Consider the following 8883-nt stretch of genomic DNA (forward strand, 5'->3'; position numbering starts at 1 on the left):
ATGTTGGCCTTCATAGCGAAGGGATTTGAGTACAGGGGCAGGGAGGTGTTACTACAGTTGTACAGGGCCTTGGTGTACAGTTTTGGTCTCCTAACTTGAGAAAGGACATTCTTGCTATTGAGGGAATGCAGCAAAGGTTCACCAGACTGATTCCCGGGATGGCGGGACTGACATATCAAGAAAGACTGGATCCACTGTGCTTATATTCACTGGAGTTCAGAAGAATGAGAGGGGATCTCATAGAAACGTTTAAAATTCTGATGGGTTTAGACAGGTTAGATGCAGGAAGAATGTTCCCAATGTTGGGGAAGTCCAGAACCAGGGGTCACAGTCTGAGGATAAGGGGTAAGCCATTTAGGACCGAGATGAGGAGAAACTTCTTCACCCAGAGAGTGGTGAACCTGTGGAATTCTCTACCACAGAAAGTTGTTGAGGCCAATTCACTAAATATATTCAAAAAGGAGTTAGATGTAGTCCTTACTACTAGGGGGATCAAGGTGTATGGCGAGAAAGCAGGAATGGGGTACTGAAGTTACATGTTCAGCCATGAACTCATTGAATGGCGGTGCAGGCTCGAAGGGCCGAATGGCCTACTCCTGCACCTATTTTCTATGTTTCTATGTTTCTATCGCTATGGTTTTATTCAAGATTGGGGTCTCTACAGTCCAAAGTTTGCGAAGTATTACTTCATGGCCAATGCCAAGGAAAAGAAGTCCCTGAGCATGTGCTCCAAGTGTCCTTCAAATTTGCAATGTCCTGCAAGATGCCTTAGCTCGGCGAGGTAGCTCACCACTTCCTGGCCTTCAGACTTCTTGTACGTATAGAACCGGTACCTCGCCATCAGAACGCTTTCCTTCGGGTTTAGATGCTCCAGGACCAGTGTGCACAAATCATCGTATGACTTCTCTGTGGGTTTCGCTGGAGCAAACAGTTTTTTCATGAGGCCATACGTTGGTGCCCTGCAAACGGCGAGGAGGATCGCCCTTCGTTTGGCTGCGTTCGCTTCTCCTTCCAGCTCGTTGGCCACGAAGTATTAGTCAAGTGACTGCACAAAGGTTTCCCAATCCTCTCCCTCCGAAAATTTCTCCAGGATGCCCACGGTTCTCTGCATTGTTGCGGTTGGGTTCATTATCTGTATCTTGTCATCAGTTGTTATGTCTTGCATGAAGAATCTGACCAGATACTGTGAGCTCAAAGTAACATGTGACCGTAGTCCTTTATTCGGGTCTCCAGAGTGCCTCTTCAGCCTGTGAGGCCTCCTTATATACAGATGCTCCCAAGGGATTGTGGGATCCCTTGGGACTCCTGGGGATGAGCTCTCTGGTGGTTAAACATTGTATTTACAGGTTTACATATATAACATTCCTGATCACTTGCTGTACCTGCATATTAACCTTTTGAGTTTCATGCGCCAGGACCCCCAGGTTCTGCTGTACTGTACTATTTAAATAATAACTTGCTCTTCGATATTCCATTCCATTTGCCTTCCTGATTACTTGTACCTGCATACTAATTTTTTTGTGTTTCATGGGCAGCATTGGATAGCAAAGACTAGAGCATTTGATTATTTTGCCAATACTCACTGTTTAGACACGGGTGAAGAATTACCACTTGGGTGAGACATCGGATGCCTGCCAGCCTTTGGATGTCTAAAGATGTAGAGGAGGGGGGAGTGGGGGAAAGGGGCATAAAGAATAGTCACAGTCAAAGGCAATGAATGGTTAAAGCATTTCAAAAACTTCACAAAAATAAATCTACTATATTTAGACACATAATTTACCAATCCATGTTACTGTTATCAAGGTGATTAGTAGGCCACCCTGACCTGCGAGAGGACACCACCGCAGGTCAGGAGGCTAAAAGAGCATATCACTGCAGCTTCCTGCACGAACTGCTATAAGTGTGCGACGGCTTCGAAGTGGGCGACTGGGTGATGTCATCGCTTCTCGGCCTTTTGGCTAAGATCTGCATAACTAACCTGACCAGCCACCATGACCTCCGGGTGGTTTCTCCCTGGTCAGGAAGGTATATGCTTACATTTTTGTAAACAGGAGGTGGGTGGGATGGCTTGACCCATCCACCTCCACGGAGGTGTGTGGGGGACCTGACCCATCCACCTCCATGGCACGAACCTGGTATTGCAGTACTTCCAGGAACGGTGCAGTGGCTCTAGGCCTTTTGGCTAAGAGCATTGGCGCAGAGTGATCCTTGACTGGTGCAGGGTGACCTCTGGCGTTTGACAAAGAATTGGAACGATTGGAACGATTGGACACGAATTAAATAAATAAATAATAAAATAAAAAAAATAAAAAAGACTGGGTGATGTCATCAAAACCCAGGTCGCCGTTTGGAGTGTGGGCAGGAACATTGGCAGGGCCCAGGTACAGTGAAGGAGAGGGAAGGTCGGGGTGGATGAGTGGTGAGAGATCGTAGCGGAATTGCAGCAAATGTTTTCGTTGCGGAGGAGGAGCGAGAGATCATGGCGGAGGAATGGTGAGAGATCATGGCAGAGGTGCGCCGAATGTTTGTGGTGGAGGAATGGCACGAGATCGTGGCGGAGGAATGGTGAGATTTCGTTGTGGAGGTGCAGCGAATGTTTGTGGTGGAGGAGCGACGAGAGATCGTGGCGGAGGAGCAGTGAGGGATCATGGCAGAGGTGAGGCGAATGTTTTTGTGGCGGAGGAGCGGCGAGAAATCGTGGCGGAGGTGCGGCAAATGAGGGTACGGGGCCCAGAAGGGCCGAGGGCCCAGGGGCAGCACGGGCCAGCCCACACTGCGATATGTGTGCGCACTAGGTCCGTGCAGCAGAGCAGGTCTCCAGTCGTCCTGGTTAACCCTTGCCACGGGATAAAGGTGTAGCTTTGTCAAGCCCATGTGGTGGCTGGTGTGCAACAATCACCACACGTTAAAAAAAATCCACGCACAGGCATCTTCCACCCCTTCAATTGGAGTTCAGGACTGGAATATTGGATTCTTCATTGAAATATCTGTGCACCCATGTGGAATCAAGTCATCCTCGTTCGAAGGACCACCTATGATGATGATGAATCCTTTAGGAGAGTAAAGAGTAGCAGGGAATGAGTAAGTATCTGACTACAAAATAATTTCTAAAACAGAATTAGTAATTGAAAAGCTGTGCAAGCAGATAGATTAAACAACAACAATTTGCATTGATATAGCACCTTTAACATATTAAAATGTCCCAAGGTACTTCACAGGAGCGTTATCAAATAAAAATTGACATCTGTCCTAATATCTAAGGAGCTATTAGGACAGGTGACAAATGGTAGGTTTTAAGGAGAGTCTTAAAGGAGGAGCGAGTGGTAGTGAGACGGAGATGTTTCGGGAGGGAATTCCAGTGGGAAAACAGGTTGGTTATAGCCTTGGATGGGAAAACTGCTGTGCTCTGCGGAAGGAATGAGTTCGATGGATAATCTATGTTAACATAAATCTGGGCAGTGCATAATTTTGAGGTATTCTAGGCATTTTTACTTTGGATAGTTTCATCACCTGTATGTGATGAGAATCTTGCAAAAATGTACACATTCAAAGATGATTTTAAATTTGGATAATTTTTATAAAATGTTAAAACTAAATCATTTGTGATTATTATAATTTAGTAACTTGCTTTGCTTTCATAAACAAGTGTTTCACGCTTAAATTGAAAGCTTTTTTGAAGGCCCTACAGTCAAATGCATAAAACGAAACAAAATACCTTTTTTAGCCTCCGTAAATGAACATCCCTGCCACTTCGTGCCAATCCATTTCCAGAGGCGATACAGCACCTTTACTGGTGTGGACCTACCAAAAGCATCTGTGTGATAGCCAGTCTGAAAGCTTTTTGCTTCCAATGGATCAGTGATTCTGCAATTGTAACACTCTTCCGAAAAAGTCCCCACTTAAGGACAAGATTCTTCCTTTCATTCAGTGAAAGCAGAAGGCTGATTTAATCAGCCACTTGTAACGATTTTATAAAAAGGGAATTGGGCTGTCAATGCAGCTGAACCGGATTCAAATTATACCTTAGGATACAACATCCAGAGGATTGTGTCATTGATTTGCACTCGATGCCATGAATTTTATAAGCCAAGGATTTGTCTAAAGGAACCGTAATAGGATGCAGGGGGAATTGTATTTGTGGCTTTTCTGCAGAAAGCATAGTGAGTTCCAATTCTCTTTTAGTTGATAGGCAACCTTTAGGAGAGTAGAAATGAACAAGAATGTATCTAAATGAGCAAGTAAGTAATCATGACTGACTTGCAAGACAGAATGGATGAAAGCAAGTGAATTTGTACACTTACAGTTGGGTTGGCATTAAAAAGAAAGACTGATTTACATTTATATAGTACCTTTCAGGACCTCAGGATATTTCAAAACAATTTACAGCCGATTAATGTGTAGTCACTATGGAAAATAGGAAACATGGCAGCCAATTTGCGCTCAACAAGCTCCCACAAACAGCAGTAAAGCAAAATACTGCGGATGCTGGAAATCTGAAATAAAAACAGAAAATGATGGAAATACTCAGCAGGTCAGACAGCATTTGTGGAGAGAGAAACAGAGTTAAAGTTTCAGATCGATGACCCTTTGTCAGAACTGAAACAGCACTATAATAATGACTATATAATCTGTTTTAGTGATGTTGGTTGAGAGATAAATATTGCCAGGACACTGAGGGTAAACCCAAAAATTAGTGAAGTGGGATCTTTTACGTCCACCTGAGAGGGCAAACGGGGCCTCGGTATAGCGTGTCATCTGAAAGGTGAGTGTCAGCTTGGATTATGTGCTCAAGTCTTTGGTGTGGGGTTTGAACACACATCATCATCATCATAGGTAGTCCCTCGGAATCAAGGATGACTTGCTTCCACTCTAAAAGTGAGTTCTCTGGTGACTGAGGAGTCCAATGTGGAACTTACAGCCTCTGTCACAGATGGGGCAGATACTGGTTGAAGGAAAGGGTGGGTGAGGAGCCTGGGTTGACACACGCTCCTTCCGCTGCCTACTCTTGGTATCTACTTGTTCTCGGTGATGGGACTCGAGGTGCTCAACGCCCTCCCAGAAGGTCTTCCACATTTTGGGTGGCCGTGGGCCAGGGATTCCCAGGTGTCGGTGGGGATGTTGCACTTTATCAAGGAGGCTTTGAGGATGTCCTTAAAGCGTTTCCTCTGCCCATCTGGGACTCATTTGCCATGTCGAAACTCCGCATAGAGTGTTTGCTTTGGAAGTCTCGTGTCGGGCATGCGGACGTTGTGGCCCGCCCAATGGAGCTGATCGAGTGTCATTCAATGCTTCTGATTCAGAGGCCCAAATTCAACCAGTGAGCCACGGCTGGTATCCCTACAGAGAACATACCTAATTTATCTAAGGACCAAAAACTGAGTTTCATCCATCAGGCGTATTGAGGGCTGCCCACTGCCCAGTATTGCATTTTTATTTATTTATGTATACCTAATTTCAAAGTTACTTTTTCCGTCTTTTAAGATCCCCCACCCTGATTACATTCCATTCCTTATCTGAAATGGAAGTTGGGCAAGCTGTTTGCCACTCTACAAGCCGAGCTACTCTTACATTTCTTAACCTACCACTCCAAGTCTGCCCAAGATATTCTGATGAAGATTATAATGGCCCAGAAATTGCGGTCGGAAGCTTCCGACCTGAAAAATTTCCACGAACTTACCTGGTGGTCCGGGAGGTTCGGAGACTTGTGCTCCTGAGCCTCTACATGAAGGCCTGTGTAGAGGCCCATGTACCCCGGGGACGTAGGCACTTCGCACGTGTCCCTGGGATAACGTGGGCCGGCACAACCAATCAAAATAGGGGAATTCCCATTCATACATACGGAATCACCATAAGTATGCATGGGATTACCCCAGAAAATACACAAACATTTAAAAATACATTTTTAAAAAACATCACATTTAAAATTAATCAAAATGTAATTTCATTAATTAGTTAATATTAAAAAAATTGAAAATAAATGTACATATTTTAAAAGGTTCAAAAACTAACCTACCCTATTTCTGAGGTTCTTAAATGTTTAAATTAATGAAAAAAATTTATTTTTCTGTCCTTTAAAAGTCTTACACTGATAAAAGGCCTGCTTTTATCAGTCATAAGAATTTCAAGGGGATTCTCTGGGCAGAAGTTGAGCAAACAGCCCAACTTCCGCCCACGGAGGCCCTTTACTTCCGGGTGCGTGCGATCTGTCCGGAGGATTCTTGACAGATCGCAAGTTCTGGGTGTGGTGTATGTAGGCACCTTTAGTAATGACTCCACGAGGCAGGATATGGTCTTAAACTGTGCAGATCTGCAGTCCTTTATTAGTAGCTCCTGAGTGATGACAACAAGCTGTGTGTTCCTTTTTATACTGGGTTACCTGCCATGTGCAGGCAACCCCTGGGTCTCCAGCAACAGCACACTCTAGTGTACTGGTAAGGTGTGCACAGTACAAGAGTACATTCAATGTTGCAAGACAGTGTTACAGACATCACACAGTTAACAGGCATACCTACACAACAATACTCTCCCCTGAGCATTTTTCATATCCTAGTTGTCATGACCAGGGGAGGTGATCAGTGGTGGGCTATGGGAGGTTGTGCTGAGGGTTGTGTGGTTGCCGGGTGTGACCCCTGTGCTTGAGGCTGACCTCGTACGTTTTCTCCTCCCTCACACACAAACCAAGTGGGTGTCATTGTTGAGGGATCCCTCGGGGAGGTAGCCACGGCAGCAGTGGGTGGTGTGTATACACTGTGATGTGGGTAGCTGTGGGGTGGTGGGCAGGGCCACAAAACTGGATGGGCTCCTTGTCCACCAATGGGGATGAGGGTCAGGTCATCCCAGGGTTTGCCAGGGAAGCTGGAGGGTATTGGCCTCATGCTTCTGGTGTTGGCCCTGGTGGCCAGGGGCTGTAGGGCTTGTCTGGTGCCGGTTGCCATTGGTGGTGGCTGGGCTGCCCATTGACCACTGTCCCTGTAGTGGGTCTGCTCCCACTGCCTGTGTGTGTGTCCTGCAAGGGGCATCACATTCGTTCCAAAGGTCCAGGCTACATAGTCAGGTAACCTGCTGGACCTGGGGGATTCCATTGGCATTAGCATGGTCCCTGTAGGACCCAATGTCCTTTGGCAGTGCCCTACCATTATACATGACACCTTGGCTCTGATCACACATAGTCGAGCCTGCATTATACATTCTAGCACTTGCATCACTTTTGGGTGTCCTGACATGGTTACATTAGGCATTTCACAATCTCGATCATTATTGTTAAGCATAATAAACTTGTTCTTAACCTTACTGACACCTGCATTCATCTCATTAGTCACATTAGTTAAACCAGCATCACAATTCATGGTTACATTGCGTACATTTTCATACTTGCACCTTTTAATTGCATCTTTAGCTTTAAAGTCCATGTACTCAAATAGTTGGAACTTCCCCTTTAAAATTTTTTGGTTACCGGTCTCCTTTAAGGGAGCTTTCAAATCCGATTGGCCGCTTGATGTCATATGATGCTCCTCCATGTTGACTCGTGGCATGGAGGAAGCCATTTTGAATGCAGGTCTGCTGCTTTTGGTGCTGCAGCCATTTTGTGGTGCTCTTTTCTTCCACATGTTGTGGTGCTGCAGCCATTCTGTGGTTTTGCTGCAGGCAGGCTGTGGTGCTCTTTTCTTCAACATGTTGGGGTGCTGCAGCCATTCTGTGGTTTTGCTGCAGGCAGGCTGTGGTGCTCTTTTCTTCCACAGCACCACTTCACCTGATGTGGACCCGATTCATCCAATTCCTGTCCAACAGCGTGGGACCATCACCAGCTACAATCCACAGGGGAAGTTTGTGCAACATGCCGCCCTGGGAGACCTGGACGTCCACACTGCCAACAATTTGGAGTTTACCTTTGGTAGAGGTGAGCAGCTTTGCCTGGATAGGAGACAGTTTTGGTCGAGTGGCAGGATTCCTCCAAATGTTTTCAAATGTCTTTTGGCTCATCACAGACTGGCTCGCCCCTGTGTCGATCTCCATGGAGACTGGGATCCCGTCGATGTCCACTTCCATCATCCACGGAGAACTTCCGGTGGAGCAGGAAAAGATTCCATACTCTTCTCCCAGGGTTAGAGCAGCTTCATCTTCATCTGTGTCGGAGCCCCGGTGATTAGCCAACTCATCCGAGACACAGTGAGTACAGCCTTTTCTGCACATTCTCTGAAGGTGCCCTTTTTCTTTGCAGCCTTTGCATGCATAGTCTTTGTAGCAGCACTGGTGGGCCCTGTGGTTTCCTCCACAGCGCCAGCACGGGGCCATCCAGTTTTTCCCCATGTGGTGGACTCAGGGTTGTGGGACTCGGGGCAGCATTTCTGCGTTTAGAAGTGTCCATGTGGTGCACTGCGCTCGCCAGTTTAGAGTCCTGGGTCAGTATTCGCCTGGAGTTGCTGGCCGAAACCATGTAGGCCTGGCTCACTTGAATTGCTTTCTGCAGGGTGACCGTGATGTCAGCCGAGAGCAATTTATGTAAGAGGCCTTCGTGGCCGATTCCGATGACAAATATGTCCCTTAGTGATTCATTAAGGTAGACGCCAAAATTCAACATTCAGGAAGGATAGAATAAAAGGAAAAGGAGGTGGGGTAGCATTGCTGGTTAAGGAGGAGATTAAGGCAATAGTTAGGAAGGACATTAGCTTGGATGATGTGGAATCTATATGGGTAGAGCTGCAGAACACCAAAGGGCAAAAAACGTTAGTGGGAGTTGTGTACAGACCTCTAAACAGTAGTAGTGATGTTGGGGAGGGCATCAAACAGGAAATTAGGGGTGCGTGCAATAAAGGTGCAGCAGTTATAATGGGTGACTTTAATATGCACATAGATTGGGCTAACCAAACTGAAAGCAATACGGTG

At 46.1% G+C, this 8883-nt stretch overlaps 1 pseudogene; it reads left to right on the forward strand.

The window, feature by feature from the left end:
- The first annotated feature begins 1938 nt into the window (after positions 1 to 1938).
- Positions 1939 to 2169, forward strand: LOC139260590 (U2 spliceosomal RNA; annotated as a pseudogene).
- Positions 2170 to 8883: the final 6714 nt, after the last annotated feature.

The sequence above is a fragment of the Pristiophorus japonicus genome, chromosome 3 (assembly GCF_044704955.1).
Source record: "Pristiophorus japonicus isolate sPriJap1 chromosome 3, sPriJap1.hap1, whole genome shotgun sequence".
Classification (NCBI taxonomy): domain Eukaryota; kingdom Metazoa; phylum Chordata; class Chondrichthyes; family Pristiophoridae; genus Pristiophorus; species Pristiophorus japonicus.